Genomic DNA, 18,917 nt, shown 5'->3' with positions numbered 1-18,917 from the left:
CATATACATCAACCATGCCTAACTTGCTAAGTGCGTCATAAAAAGCCTTTTTAGACACTCCTTTTGTGAGCATATCGGCAAGTTGTTCTTCTGTAGGAACAAAAGGAAAATTAATGATCTTTGTGTCTAGCTTCTCCTTTATAAAGTGACGATCAACTTCCACATGTTTTGTACGATCATGTTGCACAGGGTTATGTGAAATATCAATAGCCGCTTTGTTGTCACAGTACAGCTGCATAGCACCCTTAGGCTCAATGCCCAAATCTTGTAGCAAATTTCTCAGCCATAACAATTCGCACACTCCCTGAGCCATACCTCTGTATTCTGCCTCAGCACTAGATCGGACTGCCACTTTTTGTTTCTTACTCTTCCATGTAACAAGATTACTCCCAACAAAGGTAAATTACCCTGATGTGGATCTCCGATCTGTAATATTTTTAGCCCAGTCTGCATCTGTAAAACGACAAATTTCAAGGATTTTATTGTGACTAGAGAACATTACTCCTCTCCCCGGAGCTGACTTCAAGTACCTCAAGATCCTTACAACAGCATCCATGTGATCCTCGCTGGGATTATGCATGAACTGACTTACTACACTTACTGCATATGCAACATCTAGTCTGGTATGTGATAGATAAATCAGACGTCCAACTAGCCTATGATAACGAGGTTTGTCAGTAGGGACTTGATCTGGATACTCTACTAACCGATGGTTCTACTCAATAGGAGTATCAATGGGAGTGCAGTCCAACATACATGTCTCTGTTAGTAGATCAAGAATGTACTTCCTCTGACATAGATAGATACCATCACTTCCCCGGGCTACTTCAATGCCTAAGAAGTACTTGAGTGTACCTAGGTCCTTCATCTCAAACTTTGTGGCAAGCAGTTTCTGTAATTTATCCACCTCAACAGAATCATTCACAGTAACCACCATATCATCAACATATATAATTAGGGCTGTTACCTTCCTTTGTTGATGTTTGAGAAATAACGTGTGGTCTGAATTACTCTGTTTGTAGCCAATCTTCCTCATGAATTGTGAGAATCTTCCAAACCAAGCACGAGGTGACTGTTTAAGACCATACAAAGACTTTATCAATCTGCATACGGAGTTACTTGGAGAAGCGGCCATATATCCAGGCGGAAGATCCATGTATACTTCCTCCGTTAGTTCTCCATGAAGGAATGCATTCTTAACATCAAACTGCCTAAGTGGCCAGTTCAAGTTAGCAGCGACAGAAAGCAATAACCGGATAGTGTTTATCTTTGCAACAGGTGCAAATGTCTCATTATAGTCTATGCCATATGTTTGGGTGAACCCCTTCGCTACTAAGCGTGCTTTATACCGGCTTACTAACCCATCTGGATTATGCTTCACTGTAAACACCCAACGACATCCTACTGTCTTATTGCCATATGGTGGAGGTACAAGCTCCCAAGTATTGTTCTTTTGTAATGCTTCCATCTCTTCCTCCATTGCTTTCCTCCATTTTGGATCTCGCAATGCATCCTGCACTTTGTTAGGTACTGATACAGTAGATATTTGATTCACAAATGACTCATATGACTTAGATAATCTTTTGGTAGATATAAAATTCGCTACCGGATACTTGGCTGTAGTCTGAAGGGTAGGTTCATATCTTTTTGTTGGTTGACCCCTAGTAGACCTATTTGGCAAAACATATTGTCTACTAGTAGCTCTAATAGAATGACTAACCTCAGGTGAGTGATCTTCTGTACCAGGAGAGCTTTGGTCAGGTGTAGAAACAGTAGTATGTGAGATATGAGGGGCAGTTGTGTTTTCATCTGCTGGTTCCTGAATCTCTGGAGTGACTACACCGTCGGAACCATCCGGTGGCGCCTGTGGAGCTGCTACATTGGTAATCTCAACTGAACCTGTCACCATATCTACTGGCTTACTTGTCTCCCCCTCTCCATGATACAGCTCTTCAAAATAGGTATTCTCCCCCTGAAGAGCAGTATCAGAAGGAGCAAAATAACTCATGTCTTCAAAGAAAGTAACATCTATAGTGACATAGTACTGCTTGGTAGGTGGATGATAGCACCGGTACCCTTTTTGATGGCCTCCATACCCAACAAACACACATTTAACCGCCCGGGCATCCAATTTAGACCGCTGATGTTTTGGAAGATGGACAAAAGCAACACAACCGAAAACACGGGCAGGAAGATTATGAAAAGAGGGTAAGGAGACATGGGATGCAAGTACCTCATATGGAACTTTACCCTGAAGGACACGAGAAGGAAGACGATTAATGAGGTGGGTGAAAGTGATGACAGCATCACCCCAAAGATACTTAGGCATATGGGCACTAAAAAGAATACACCGAGCCATTTCAAGTAAATGACGATTTTTCCTTTCAGAAACGCCATTCTGCTCGGGTGTGTAAGAACACGTTGTTTGATGAACAATTCCGTGTGAGTTAAAGAACTCCTGAAAGACATGATTCACATATCCCCCCCCCCATTATCAGAACGAAGAACTCTAATTGTGACATTAAATTATGTTTGCACAGTGGTATAGAAGGCTTGAAAAGCCGGGAAAACCTCATTTTTAGTTTTAAGAAGAACAATCCACGAAAGACATGTGCAATCATCAATAAATGACACATAGTACCGCATTCCTGACACAGTAGACTCTTTGGAAGGTCCCCAAACATCAGAATGAATTAATTCAAAATGAAGAGTACTTTTATTAGATTTACTAGGGGAATAGGTAGATCGATGACTCTTGCCCAAAACACATGTTTCACAATATAAAGAAGACTCATCCACATTGAAAAACAAAGTAGGCATAGATTTTTTCATAACACTAAAAGATGGATGCCCTAAGCGACGGTGCCATAACCAAATTTCACTTAACTTATCAGAAGTGGAGATTAAAGCGGTCCGAGATTGTGGCCCTGGTTTCTCCCCCGCATATGTCTGATCTAGATGAAACAACCGGCCCCTCAGATACCCCTGACCAATTAACTCTCCGGTGAGAAGATCCTGAAATATCACATACATAGGAAAAAATGTCACATAACACTTAGCATCAGTGTTTAATTGGTGAACAGATATCAAATGATGAGATAAAGCAGGGACATAGAGCACATTGTGAAGCTCTATAGTGGGAGTAATGCGAACAGACCCTTTTCCTAAGACGGGAAATGCCTCACCATTAGCATTAGTAACATAGGGTACAGGTGAAGGAGACAATATGGTAAAATAAGATTTGTCATAAGTCATATGATCAGACGCACCAGAATCAATAATCCATGTATCAAAACCAACAAAGTGAGAAATATTTAGAATTATACCAATTTTACCATGACCAACGATGGATGCGGTAGGGATGAACATTATTTGACAAATCAGAGGTTATACAGCGGAAGTACCAAAAAATGGATATAAACCTGCCTTGGGTGTACGTGCACTGTTAGTGAACCTGCACTGACAAACCAGACAACCAAATCTGGACCGGGTCGGGCAAAAGAAAGGACCGGGTCGGGCAGAAGAAAGGACCGGGTCGGGCAGAAGGTGGACCGAGTCGGGTCGAGGATGGACCGGGTTGGGTCGAGGATGGACCACAAATAAAATTAGACAGCAAAGAACCACAAAACAATGGACAAGAATCTGTTGCCGGTGCACTTGCACTGACGGTGCGTGTGTACTGACAGTAAGAAAAGGCTACTGATTATTGCTGGGCCGGGTCGGATCAAGCGGGCCGGGTCGGGCCGGGCTGTTTCTGGATGGGCCGGGTCGTGTTTGGGCCGGGCCGGGTGAAGGAGACCGGGTCGGATCCAAGGGCTAAATTAGGGCTGATTTGTGCGATTTGAGCGGATTATGAGGGATTTGAGGAGGAGAGAGAGCTTGCGACGCGATAACGGGAGAGAGCGAGAGAGAGGCGATTTGAGGAGCGGAGAGGGGCGATTTGGGGCGGGGAGACAGCAGCCGCAGCAGCAATGGCAGATAGAGCAGCAGCGGCGAGGGCGACGTCGGGTCGAGCCGCGTCGGGGCGGGGAGAGACAGCAGCAGCGGCGGCGGCGGAGAGAGCAGCAGCGGCGAGGACGACGTCGGGTCGAGTCGGGTCGAGCTGCGTCGGAGAGCAGCAGAGGAGTTCGGCGATGTCGGGCGTCGAGGAGAGCTGGAAGGCAGCGGTGAGGGAGCGCCGGAGGGAAAGAGGCAGCAGTGTAACCGGCTGGAAAAAAGACGGGACAAATACCCAGAAAAAGAAGAGCACGAAGGCTCTGATACCAAGTCAAAAGGTAAGTGTTCTTACTTGATTGATTGCCTATTACATACATTTGATGATCTATATATAAGCTAATTACAAGTGGAGTTAATCATGCTATAGTGAATTGCACTAACTAACACTAACACACACTAACTAGCACTAAGTAGCACTAACAATCACTAACAGTTTATGACTGCACGGTCAGAATGTTGACGCGCACCAACGATTACCGCAGACAAAAACTTACATTCACAAATTATTCACTATCAGAATCCAGAAGCTTATGATGAGAAAAACCATCTGACATCTATTGCAAGACTGACAGCTCTGCGATTACCAATTTACCATGCGGTAACACGCGCCTAATAATGTTCTTGATTTTGCATCCCACGTACGTCAAAATAACCGCGCCCTAATGGTCTAATTAATATCGTTTGAGGATCGATCATCTGGTTCCTCCGAGGCAATTTCGTCACGAAGATATACATATATATATATATATATGTATATGTATATATATATATATATGCATGTAAGGCGGCAAATAATCTTCTGTCCCCGATTCTCTATCTCTCTCCATGTCTCCCGTTTAATTTTCGACATTTGTCCTTCCACATCAACAGACTTAACAAATACTTAACGAAGTTAAAAAACTATAATATATTCTGATAATTTCTTGTTAAAAGATATTTACACCTCTCGCACACAATATCAGATTATCAGGAACTCATATGGGGTAATCCAGCTTTCAATCCTCTTCTTGCAATATTTGCAACACAACAAGCTTTTGACATCCACGAAAGCTAGTTAAACTTCTTTTTAAATCGTAAACTGGAATCACACTATTTCTTTACAAGGAAAGCTCCTCAGCCACACCCAGATCTCTCTAGAAGTCCCCATAACCCAAAGCCATTGGCTGTGTTTGGTAAAGCTTATCACCTCCAGTGATTATAAGCTAAGCCACTAATTATGTTTGGTAAGTTGGCTTTTCTCTCTAGCTTCCAAAAGCCCTGGCTTTTTCTCAATAAAAGCCAAAGCTCCTCCTTACCTCCTTTTAGAAGCAGAAGCCAGCGTTGCACTGTAGCGCTAAATAATGTAGCTAAATGAATCTTTCATAATACCGGTTCCTACCCTCAGATCGCAAGAGAGAGCAACCAACTACTCTCCTCAATTCTCAGATCTCTTTCTTCTTCTACTCGGAACCTCTCGAGCTTTAGCCATGGACAAGTCCACCACTCTCGATTACATCAACCATATATTTCCCACAGGTTCTTCATCTCTCTCACTCTCTCTCAATCTCTCTGTATATCTATTTCTTTCTACGAATTAGTAGCCTAGTGTTTACACAATACAATGTAGAAGAAGGATGTGTAGGTTGAATTTTGTGTGTGTGAACAGAGAATCGCTCGCCGACGTCGAGCCGCTAATGCAGAAGATTCACAGTGAGACTCCGCGTCGATGCAGGAATTCTAGCCGCCGTTTGTCAACAGGTGATCTTCATCTCAATCTTGTTCAACTCAGCTACTGCGAATTTTCGCCGAAATAGCTTCGTTCTTTGCATTTTTGTAGTCTTTGATTGATTGTGTGGTTTGTGTTGTTTCAGAGAAATTCAGGGACCAAGGCCAAGGAGGATCTTGCTGCCACAAGGCAAGCTGTGGAGGTGTGTTGATTGAGACTTTGTGCATTAGCATTCATGTTTTGTTAAATTAGGCTGATTTGTTTTGGTTTATGTGGTTTATGTTACTTATTTATTTGTTTTGTGATCCTCTAAGGCAGGAACTCATGTATAAGATCAGAGAGATCAAAACAAAAGCTTAGCATAGTGAGACTATGGTTCAGGAGATATGTCCTGACATTAAGAAGTTAGATTTTGCAAAGAAGCATATAACCATGACGATTACTGCTCTTCATGGTTGGCCATACTAGGTTAGCTTATGTATTCAGTCTTTTGTGATTTGAGTGAGTCTTTTCAGTACAATGGCTTAGTCATGCAACGGTTTGGAGTGTATTGACATTACTTTTTCGTATCTAGTTAGATTAGAAGAGATTTTATATTATTCTGAGGAAGTCATGTAAAGTTGAACTCATTCTCATCACAATACTTTAGCAGTCTCTGTTGTTGAACAGCTTCAATTGATGGCTTCCAAACGACAATATAAAGGGTTAGCTGCACATTTGGAGGTAATCTATATGATTCTTATGATGTAATTGTATTGTGGTCATGAGGGGTACTTATTAGTTATTACATCCCCTATTTCAGCGAGAAATCTGTTTACTACTCATGAATCTTTTGCATTATATATACATGTTATTCGAAAATCCGTTTACTTATTACTATTAGTTATATATTGATGAACATCTTCTCCACTCTATATTAAAGTTTTCTGTTAATATACCATGATTTCTACCAAAAAAAAACCATTGTTTATATATTTAGAACTAGCCAAGTTGGATAAGACCAAACGAAGATATGCAGGGATTAAACGCCGCATGTGAACAGATGAAGAAATCTGGAAAAAAATTCCATCTTCATGGCATGTTTCTCATCGACTCTGCATTCAGTTCTGCAAAAAAAAAAAATAAGGTAGTTCCACTCATCTTTGTTAACAAACTACTAACCAGAAATCTCAAACTTAACATACGTTAAAGTTAAAATACTGTTTAATCTATGATGACAACAATGTCCACACACAAACGAAAGAAGCAGAAAGTAAAACCCACATTTGAACCAAACCACCCAGCACTAGCACAATCCCACATCCATTAATCTCTGCTCATTTGAATTCAAATTTAACTAAGATATAAGACTATGTTTTGCTTGAAAATTGGTGGAGTTGTTATTTTATGTGTGTACTAATGATTTGGAAATTTTGATGAATTTCTATGGAGTGGTTAACTTGTGATGAATTTTTTAAGTTAGGTACTCACTCCTGCACCTTCTTTTGGTGTTCTACGTTTCTGTTATTAACTCTTGTTAAGTATATTAGAGTATGCTGGTGTTCTGCCTTGTGTTAATATGTGTTGTGTACAATTTCAGGTTCTGCTGAAAAGGAAGGTAAGGCTTAGACATGACTGAAGCCTGAACAAGAAGCATAGGAGTTTTTGCTCTAGATCTAACTACTCAACTTTGTAATCTAACGTTGGTCTCTAAAGGAGTGGGTTTTTGTCTCCACATTTTTTATCATGCTAACTTCTATTTGACAGGGCTTGTAAATCCCTTGTAATTTTCCAAGAAGAACAAAATTAACAACAAAATCATCATGGTGCACAAGAAATGGATACATTAAGAATCATGATTGCTTAAAGTTTGATGGATACATTGTATGAGTATTTATGTATTTACATTACCTAATTAAAATCAAATTATCAATATAAGAATATATTTATTTAAGATAATTTTAAATAATTGGATGTCATATATTTTCAAGCAAAACTCAAATTGACCAAAAATTATTTTACATGCCCAAATTGGTCATTTGACAAATTAAAAGTATAAGTCAGTTTGAGTTTACCAAACGCTCTGTCATAGCTTTTGCTACTAACAGCCATTTATATAAGTTAATTTACCAAACAGTTAGTTATTTTACTTATCAGCCACTTATTTTAAAAAATCAGCCCAAGTCAACTTTTTTTATAAGCAAAGCTGTACCAAACACAGCCATTGTGTCCAGCAGTTCAAGGATCTCAAGAGCTCATGTGGTGGATTGCGATGAACCCAGAAATTTGCGAAACAAACTACCGCGCTTCGGTAGTGTTGAGATAGTTCTGCTTTATTGGTTAGGGATCAGACTTACGGGTTTGATCGGTTTAGTATTGTATTATGTAATAGGTTTTGCAGCCTCCATTTAGGTAATCAGGTAATAGACTAACAGCTAAGCTTGTTTGACAATGAGAATTGAAAGGGGAGTACAGGCCTACAAGGGATCAACTAAAAGGAGCAGAGTGATATGGGAGGAAAGTAGATGGATGAACTTTCTTTGTTCTGGGTTTCATGTTCATCCCTAACAATTTATGGGTTTCATGTTCATCCCTAATTGTTAATGCCACCCTTGTAACGAGTGCTTAGCATCGTAATTACTCACTTAAACAACAGTTGTCGGAACTCTACTTCGCCATTTTTGGCCCAGCTAGGCCTAATAGCCCTGTGTTTTGCCCTACATCCTACATTCTCCACCATAGAGTAGTTTGGTAACTTTAGTGCCAAATACCCATTTGCCTATAAATATGTGTTCTTCACTCTCCCCAAGGTAAGCCTCCATTATCCACTCAATTCCTATCTACACATCATCATGTTGCTGACTTTGGCATCGGAGGATCGAAGGCAGGTCGGCCCAGTCTTCACCCCACAGTAGCAAAAACAGACACTTCAATCCCAATGGTCGCATCATAACTCACCTTGAGCAAATTCATCATTGGCAAAAAAATCTCATCTCGAAATTTTCTCAAGCCACCAGCTCTCTATCACTTGGCTGGAATTTCTGGAAATTTTCTTTCCCGGCCTCTTTCCACCTCAAGTTCCTCCATGTTCACACACCATGAGTCCATCTCTTTCACAGATTATTGCTTATTACACTTCAATAGTTCACCAACCAAGCTGTTTCAATTTTGAACTCCTAGGTTCTTCAATCTGCAGAAATTTGGGGAGAGGAAAATGGGATCTGTCATCACTTTTATCCTCCATAGTTGGGTTATAAACGCACAAGCTTTGTCTGCTACGTACACAACAATCTCAAATCAAGCTACTTCCTAATTCTGGGTTTTTTCTGATTGAATAAGTTTTTGGAGAGAAAATGGATCTGAGATCCTAATTCTTCTCCACCACTGACTGTAAGCATCACAACGCCTCACCCTCAACATCTATTCCAAGTCCCACAACATCCAGATTACAACAAACAAATGACAAATTCTTCAACTTGCAAAAAAATGATTTTTTTTATGATAGACAGAGAATCTAGATCTAAAACTAGCTTTGTACCTCATCTGGGCTGACTTCTCCGGATCGCCCAGACGAATCTCGTCACAGCAGCTCTCTCTCCCGGCTGGAAGCCCTCACCCGGTCAAGACGTTTCTCCCTGCTAGAACCCTTGCACCCGGCCATGAATGGTCGTGAGAGTCAATCCAGCTGCTCTTTCTCATCCGGCTGCTCCAAGCACCGACACCTCTATCCGGCTCGGCTGCTCTCTCTCTCTCTCTCTCTCTCTCTCTCATCCAATGCTTTTTTTCCCGTCCCAAACAACTCACTCAGCTGGCCATGCGTCTTCACACCCGACTGCTCTCTCAATCCGGCTGAAGTGGCCTCTAAACCCGGCTATGCCCAGGCGGCCCTGCGCCTTCACCAGGCTAAAGCCTCTCCCGAACGCTCTCCTCCCGGCTGCCCTTTCACCCAGATGCACCTTCCCGGCCCAGCAGCTCCATCACCTTGCGCCCCCGCCCAAAATCTTCTCTCTGTGCTTATGTGCCAAAAAGGGACTTTTGTTGGTTGGACCTTTGAACAGAATAAGACGAGAAAAATGGGAGAGAGCCGGGTCAAAGGAAAAAGGTCAATTGAAATTTTAATGAGTCGTTGACTACGAGTGTATAATCAACACCTGTTGCAAAAATGCTGCACTATACTATGGACACCCACTTTATGATTTTCCCTGGGCGGATCAATATATTTTTAGCAAAGTGCCACAACACATCTTATATGGACAATTGCATCTGTCACCCGAGTTCTTCTTGATAATTACCTTGATTAAGTGTCATGGAGTTGTCAGCACACACTTATATATTTCCCCAGTGAGTTACAACCTAGGAAGCACGGACACGTGGACACGCACAAACTCATAATAAAATTGAAAGTGCTTATGGTGAGAATCGAACCTTGGTCATCCAAAACACCCAACAACTCCTCAACCATTCCAACAAATTCAGTTTTTATTATATTTATGCACACTTTAATATATATATATATATAAGGAGAGAAACTCATGATAAAAATAAGAATGTTTGTGGTGGGATTAGAACCTTGGTCATCCAAATGATCCAACAAATCCTCAACCATTCCAACATATTCAGTTTTTGTTATATTTATGCACACTTTAATATATATACATCTAAATACTTTCAAATTTTTAAATTAATTTTTTAATAAATAAATAAATATATATATATATTAAAATAATTTTAATTGACGTGTCCACCACGTGTCCGTGTCTAAAAAAATTTATATATGCCGTGTCTACGTATCGAATCGTGTCCAATACGGACACTCGTATCCGTATCTGTGCTACATAGGTTACAACTACCACCAGGAAGCTTACTTCTATGAGCAAATTCATGAGCTTTGTGGGGCTCAATAGTCAACATGAAGTCTCATACATTAACTCTATTTTTTTTATTATAGTTATGACATCTTCGACGGTTTCCAGCACGTTCTCACTTATGCTAATTGAGTTATTGCCATAAATACACCGTGACATATATATGCTACATTATTCTCGAGTATAATTGTTGCACTTGCACATATTCACATAGGTCACGTTAAACGGTAAACTCTTATGATTACGCCACACGGTAACACCTCATAGCTAAACACCTAAAACGGCTACACCGAAAGGAATACTATACGGCTACACACCTATGTTGATCCCTTGTGGCTTGTCTCTATGTGGACTCCTCATGACTACTTTTCATGCTTAATTATATGATTGCCTTTGTTGGTATTTTTACATGCTCACTTGACTTACTCTCTTTTGATGTTCACTCTCTCTATGAGCGGTTCATTCATATGGTTACTCTCCACGGGTTTAGTGCCCACTGCTTACTATCCAAATGTAATACCCCGAAATTTAGTATTTACTATTTAGTACTCTAAGGTTATATTAACTTAGAATTAATTCAATTTTTCTTCTAATAATTCTCTTTAGAAACCAATGATGCTAAGGTACATACTTTCAAAGATATAAAATTTCTTTTTGTAAGTATTAGACCACGATTTGAATACATTAACTCATATTCTTGCGTATACTCGATACTTTGTAATCGAGTTTAAGACTAATACTAATAGTATTATCTTTTATGCATTATATAGTATTAGATAATGAAAATATATTGAAAACCTTATTAAATGAATATACTAAATTCCCTTACTTTTTAGAATAATACATATAAATGTGTTTGTTATATCTACATATATATATATAATCTTATGCCAATATGTTTTTAACCTAGCTGATTTATTTTTATGTTTTACCCCATCACTATTTTTTTCTTTTGCCAACAACTACACTAATTAGCTAGGCCATCACTCAATATTAATTATTGAGAAGAGTATGTGAGAATTGAACTTTTGTATTCCTTCTTGGCCTATTTATAGTTGTGAGTTGTCTTAATTTTTCTTCACACTTCAAAATCAGAAATCATGCAAATTTAGAGTTCCCTTAGTTGATAGAAAACTCAACCATCCAATGTTTCTCAAGCTGAAATTCTAGCCTTCACTCTTTCTCTTTTAAACAAGTTTCTTCTTTACTAAAGTAATCCAACTTTGGATCCATATCAAAACCCTCATTTCACCCTTTTAGATTTATCAAAGTGCATAGCTAAGGATAAAATTGAAACGACCATGTTTTGGTAAGAGCTATATTTTCGTATTTTATACCATCTTAGTTTGTCCAAGATAACAATAGAATTAAATTCCTCATGACAAATGCTTCAATTTAGGCTTTTGAATCACTCAAAAATGTTTAGAAACGGAGAAATTATGGCTAATCAAAGTTAAGAGTTAATAAACTCACTGAAAATCTCTTATAGCACTCACGACTTTAAAAACTCATATCTCACTCATTTCTTAACCATTTTCCACAAACTTTAATCTGGAAAGTGTCAGAAGAAATGATAAAATTTTGTTACAAGTAGAATATGTAGACATCTAAGATGATAACTTGATGATCAGTTTCTGCAATGCTACTGTGTTTGAACTTTTTGGACTCAATGACTTTGAACTGGATTGGATGACTCATCCTATTGGATTACTTATGAAAAATCCTTGAATTTAGATTCCTCACTTGCCTAATTGGACGTTTATTGATTGAGTTATCGATACGGAAAGTTGACGGACTTTGATACTATTATTTGAACGACAATTGCTACTTTGGACAAAAACTTTCCTTATTATAGGAGAAATGACTACTAATCATTTGACTACTAACTAATATTATCTAATTGCTTTTAATTTAAAGTACATTTATTTTATTTGTACATTTACTTTCAAGTTTATTAACTTGTTAATTTCATGCATACATTGAGTTATTAATAAGTATATATATCTTGATGTAAGACTATTTTTTTAGTATTTAAATATTAGTAAACTTTGTGATATTCTATTGACATTATTGAGTTGGATGTGTGAAGCCGGGTGATTAGTACCATCCCGTGCTTAAAAGTGAATTGCTGGTAAAATTGTGTTGTGCTTTGTGAGTTAGCCTTAGGCCATAGTCCCTACAGATAGTGCACTATTGTACTCATAGGAAAATTGACCTTGAGTATACATAATTTAGTGTTGGCCTCGGTATGCTAAGGTTTATCCGTGTTTTGGGTAAATGTGAACCCTAACATATGACTTTATGATTAATTACCAGTTTTTTTGAAAATTCACACAATTGATTGAATATATTGATGATGATATGTATATTTATGCATAAGTAAGAATTTGTGTGACCAAATACACCTGATTCTTGGTACATTTTACTTGGTTGTTCATATTTGAATTTCTCATTAGCCAAATTATTATAAGAATGTATTATGTACTTACTGGGTCTGTGTTACTCATGATGTTACACAATCTTATTTTCAGGTAATGAGTAGATGTTTGGGGAATAAGATGAATCTACTAAATAAAATGATGGTTTTTCTTCAATTATTAATTCAAGACTATAAATACGAGACTCATGTATCTTCGCTAAATTTCAGTATTTCTAAATCCGTTGTATTGTATAATAACTCTGATTTTGTTTCTTAATAAAAGTATTATTCAGACATATATTTCTATCAGTTTTATTGATGAAATTTTATTAGTTTTAAGGTGACCTCTAATTCGGGAACCATATTTCCATATAATAGTGGTCTCGGATTTGGGGACGTAACACCAAATGTTTTAGTACCCACAGTTTATTCTCCACGGGTTCTCACGCCCACGATTTATTCTCCACTGGTTCTCGCACCCACAGTTTATTATCCACGGGTATAACACCGATGACTCTCTTCAAAGGGTAAAAACACCGAGGTGTACTCCAAACAAGGTGTCTCGATACCTTTTCAAACCAACCACGGCGAGTGTACACACTCCCCAATAGTGTTCCATATTTAGCCACTTAGGGGGAGTACATAGACTCCTCGGCTTCTACCTCTCCACACGGGGGCAGGCATTTACATTACCTAACCCGGCTTCAACACCTCCACCCGAGCGAGTACTTACACCCCCGGCTAGATTTTCACCTTACTCCGGGCGGGTGCATGCACACCGCCATAACCTGAATACTGGGGGACTTAAGCATCCTACTCGCCTCACATAGTACTCATCATGCTTCACCACACGCCTTAGTGCTATCCAAGTCCTAACACCATCTTATGTCCACTTAAGTGATATGTACATATGCCAACAATGTTATTCGGATCTCAGCACCGCCTTGTATCCACTTCAAATTCTTCGCGCCTACGCTTCAAAGACATCTATTTGCTCTTGATATCCGGGATTCTTATACTTCAGTGGTGATATTCTTTCTATGCTTCTTCATTGGTATTATACACTTCAGAGGGACCTCTTATATACTTCAACACTATTATCTCTATACTTAGCGACATTCTTTCTATGATTCAGAGCCGACACTCCCTTATGATTCAGCGGTACCATATATATGCTTCAGTGATATTCTTTTTATGCTTTAAGGATATTTTTGCTTCAACAGTATGTCGGTATCTTATTAGGCCTCAAGTGACATGGTGTTTGGTTTTTCTCCCCAACACTTTTCTTGGCTCGTTCCATTGCTGTATACGATCACGCCATGCCTCCTCGGCATGACCCTGCCATGCTGACTGGGGCGAGTCCCTAGCACTCCCCGACGCGGCCCCGTTTATCTCCAAATGAATTACGGTTGGTTTGATCCCTTGCACAGGTACGTAGGCACTCTAGAGCTCACCTAGAGGTAACCACACATCGTATACACGCTACATGTTCCTCTGGTTCATCACATTTGTCTCTATATCATATCTTGACTTTGGTCCTTCCGGGACCACACTTGTCTCCTCATCCGGTCTCTCCTAGACCTTGCATCATTGCACACATTTCTTTCTACATGTTGGAATAACTCAGTTGGTTAAAGCTTCTGGCTGTTAACCATAAGGTAGCGCCGCCCGGTCCATCCTCTCTCTTGCCTGGGGACTTAGGGAACTGGTAATGTCTCCATTTAGTGTTATGGCACTCGTTTAGGCTCGTACTCCCGATGATTCTATTTTGAGAAAACTCCCCCTTCCAAGAGAGTCTCTTGACCAGAAATTTGAGGACTTGTTAATGTCACCCTTGTAATGGGTGCTTAACATCGTAATTACTCGCCTAAACCATAGTTGTCGAAACTCTACTTCGCCACTTTGGGCCCAGCTAGGCCCAATAGCCCATTACTTGTGTGTTTGCCCTACATTCTCCACTAGAGGGTAGTTTGGTAACTTTAGTGACAAATACCCCTTTACCTATAAATATGTGTTCTCCACTCTCCACAAGATAAGCCTCTACTCTCCACTTAATTCCTACCTACACATCATCATGTTGCTGACTTAGGCATCATATGATCAAAGGCCAGCTGGCCCAGTCTTCACCCTTGACACCGTTTATACGTGGTGTGCAGGTGATTGGAGATGGTGCACTTCCCCGTATGCTCAAGGTTCCACCCCCCCCAACCGGAACCCCCATAGTAGCAAAAATACTAATAATATTAGTCAATAGTTTATTTAACTTTAATATGATAATAATAATAAATTTCTTAAATACTTAGCTTTTTTAAGTAAGTGTAAAGTTGGTTGATGTGGATCACATGTGTCAAAAAAATAATGGAGAGAGAGAGAGAGAGAGAGAGAGAGAGAGAGAGAGAGAGAGAATTGGGGATAGAGGATTTGCACCCATGTAAGACATGAATTTGAATGAATGAGGTAATTTCAGTACTGTATTCACTAATTAGCAGATAAAAAAAATTTTGTACTCTTTTAGCATTAATTATACATTCTAATATTTGATAAAATCCTTAAATATGTAAAAATTAATTTGTTTTAACTTCTTAGTTGTAACAAGTGTCTAATTCTTATTGGACCTCATTCATAACCAATAAGATGGACTTAATTGTTTTAATCCCATTGGTTCTTTAAATTTCAACCAATAGGATTAGCTTGCTTCTCAGACGAGCCATCATATCCAACTCCTATGTATGGGCCCTCATTGAGGAAAATTCTAATATACATCAATGTATGATATACATCTCACATCCGACGGTCGATATTGTTGTGTGAGTGAGGTTAGAAAAATGATATTCGTTGTCAACGGTCGGATGTGTGATGTATAGCATACATTGATGTATAGTAGATTAACCCCCTCATTGAGAGAGGAAATTCATACCGGTTGGCAGTTGCATGCCAACATTTGAAGAAAGATAGGTCTAAAGAGTTTCGGTCTGAAGAGTCTCATGGATACGCATCGTAGCAAAGCAATTGAAGCCTTGAAGGTTAGTCAAATTGAATTGGTTGATTCCATAAACATGTCCAGTCCTAAATATGGTTGTCTGGTGAAGATCTAAACTATTATATATATCTTGTAGACTTTTTGGAAGGAAATGTAAACTTCAAAAAATGTTAATTAACTACGTACAACTGCCCTAGGTTATTGCTAGCTAGGCATACATGCCTACATGATACATACATCCAATGTTGAATTGAGTCATTTGATGCAGATGTTACATACTAAAATTGAATGCTTTCTTGATTCCCGAATGCTACAAATTAAGGGTTACATCGATCTCTCATGATATATGCAAAGACATTTCATCAGTTTGTTACAGACTCGAGTTTATGAAGATATCAAAATCACTGTTGCTTTCCATCGATCTTCTTATCTAGTTCTTTTGTGAAGAAATTAGTTATATTTTCTACATATTATGAAGTCGTTAACTAATTCAAAGCTTTCTGATGTGAAGACAAAGACTAATTTATAAGAAGGGAGATATCAGATATCAGATAAGATACAGTAGGTTGACTAGGTTCTATATTGATTATCAAGATAAACTTCTTTTACTTCAATGACCATTCAAACTAATCCCCAACCTAGTTAAACACTATTGATTAGGTTTCTGATTACTAGTTGGATTTTATTTATTATATGTTAATCCTAGCAAGCTATCATATAGTTTATTTTAATTTTCATGTTCTAGCTTGCTTTTATTTGATTCTGTACATATACCTTCAACGTGGAGGAAGAATAAATTGTGCATCAACAAGTTATTGTTCCTTCATAAAATTTTAACAGGTTAATAATCAAGTTTAAGAGATTGCTCGTACTAAGCAAACTGCCCGCAAGTCAACAGGAGGGAAAGCTCAAAGGAAGAGTCTGGCCACAAAGGTTTGCTTATAAGTCTGCCCCAATCACTACTGGAGGTGTGAAGAAGCCACACAGATACCGCCCTGGTACTGTTGCTCTTCGCCAAATCCGCAAGTACCAGAAAAGTACTGATCTCCTGATCAGAAAGCTGCCATTCCAGAGGTTTGTTCAAGAAATTGCCCAGAACTACAAGACTGACCTGCGTTTTAATAGCCATCCAATACTGGCATTGCAGGAGGCTTCTGAGGCTTACCTTGTGGCGCTCTTCGAGGACAACAATCTCCGCGCTATCCATGCAAAGCGAGTTACCATCATGACGAAAGATATGCAGTTGGCTCGGAGGATCAGGGGTGATCTGCATTAACAACTAGCTGTGATATATTCCTGTTAAGGCATAGGATTCAGAGATGATTAGTGTTTTGTTTGGTTTTTCGGTTTGTAGTCAAGTGGATTCAGTATAACTTCCTATGGAATTCGGTATTACTGTACTAGCTTCCATTTCTACTTTCTATTTTACTAGAATAAACGATTCTAGCTAGTTAAATAAATATTCTTTCTGGGAATAATTGTTCGTCTTGACTTTTGTATGTAGTGTTAATTTTGTTTCAAAATAATCTGGAAAACAACTCAAACGTCTGAAACCACAGTTCGATCTCATACGTACGTTTCTCAATTCTCATGTATACACGTACAGCTTGGTGCAGAAAAGAAGATGAGTCTCAACTCTCAACTTCCAATAATGCCACCTCTTTTGTTGTGGAATGCGGAATACCTTGCCCATAAGTCCATAACAACTACTTCCTTACAAATTATGTACTGCAATAAGCTGAACGAACTGCCGGACGTACGTGGTGTGTAATTAGGCGTATCAATGTGCCATAGACAACCCCTATATCTTGTTCACTACTTAGAGGAAGTGGTAGCCAGATCGATCCGAGATGCCTCGCAAGTCGCAATCTAAACATCGGATTAATAATGCATGTGCTTTTTACAGAAAGGAGGAGTTGAGCTTGTGCCTGCAAGCTAAATGATGAGGACGATGAGATCGAGCTCTACCATGACTCACCTTATGGGTAAAAATGTAAAATATTTATCTACTTATCTATGATGATGTTGCTAGAGTTTAGTCAAGTGCCTTCGAATTTAATTTGTTTCGCTGTCTAGGATTTCAACTGTCTGTGACTCGGGAGAGGTCAAATGGTTCAACGATTCCAAAGGTTTCCGCTTAATCACCCATGACAACAACGATGGCAACAAAGTCTTCTTCCACCTTATCGGAAATCAAATCCGACGGCTCGGGCACCGTCATAGATGGCCTCATGGCCATTAACGTCACTGGCCCCAATGGTGCCGCTATGCCGGGGAAATGGAAGGAGAGAGTAGGATGGTTCAATTCGGTCGGACGAGGCGACGGTGACGGTTCTGCTTTACTTGAGGAGGGTTGCGATACATGCCGAGAGGATGCATATATTTTGCAGCTCAGTTCATTAAGAAAGACGTGCATGATTCCTTGTGGAGATACTTTATTTGTCAACTTTTCTGAAGGAAAAAGTCGGATTAAGTTCTTCATTGGCTAAAGAAAAGCTTTACAATTGCAGTAGGAAGTTGAAGGTTGGGGTGGAGTTCAAACAATGGTGTTATCACTGTATGGGTGGACTTTTAGACCCTGAAAAAAAAACCGAAAACCGAGCAAAACCGCACTAAACTGACACCAAAAAATCGAAATCGAGCAAAACCGCTCTATCGGTTTCGAAAATAACATCAAACCGATAGTTTAGTTTCTGTTTGCAGTTTCATCCGTGTAGAAAACCGATTAAACCAAATCGACATATATGTATTTAATTATTAATATTTAATATACTAATAGGTGTACGTCATGGTTTTATCGGTTGAGAATTACATTCGATATACATGATCATGCCCTTGAAATGTATAATTTAATTACTCCCGGTCTTTAACTCATTAAATATTATTTTTGGTTAATACTTAATTATAACCTAATTGATTTTATTTATTGTTTCTAACTTATCGCTATCTAGTTTACTTATTTTACTAATTTGA

At 39.0% G+C, this 18,917-nt stretch overlaps 1 pseudogene; it reads left to right on the top strand.

The window, feature by feature from the left end:
* Positions 1–11,930: 11,930 nt before the first annotated feature.
* On the top strand, positions 11,931–17,220 carry LOC126797075 (histone H3.3a-like; annotated as a pseudogene).
* Positions 17,221–18,917: the final 1,697 nt, after the last annotated feature.

The sequence above is a fragment of the Argentina anserina genome, chromosome 6 (genome assembly GCF_933775445.1).
Source record: "Argentina anserina chromosome 6, drPotAnse1.1, whole genome shotgun sequence".
Taxonomy (NCBI): domain Eukaryota; kingdom Viridiplantae; phylum Streptophyta; class Magnoliopsida; order Rosales; family Rosaceae; genus Argentina; species Argentina anserina.
Note: the sequence above shows the minus strand (reverse complement) of the source record. Positions and strands in the feature narration are given on the sequence as shown.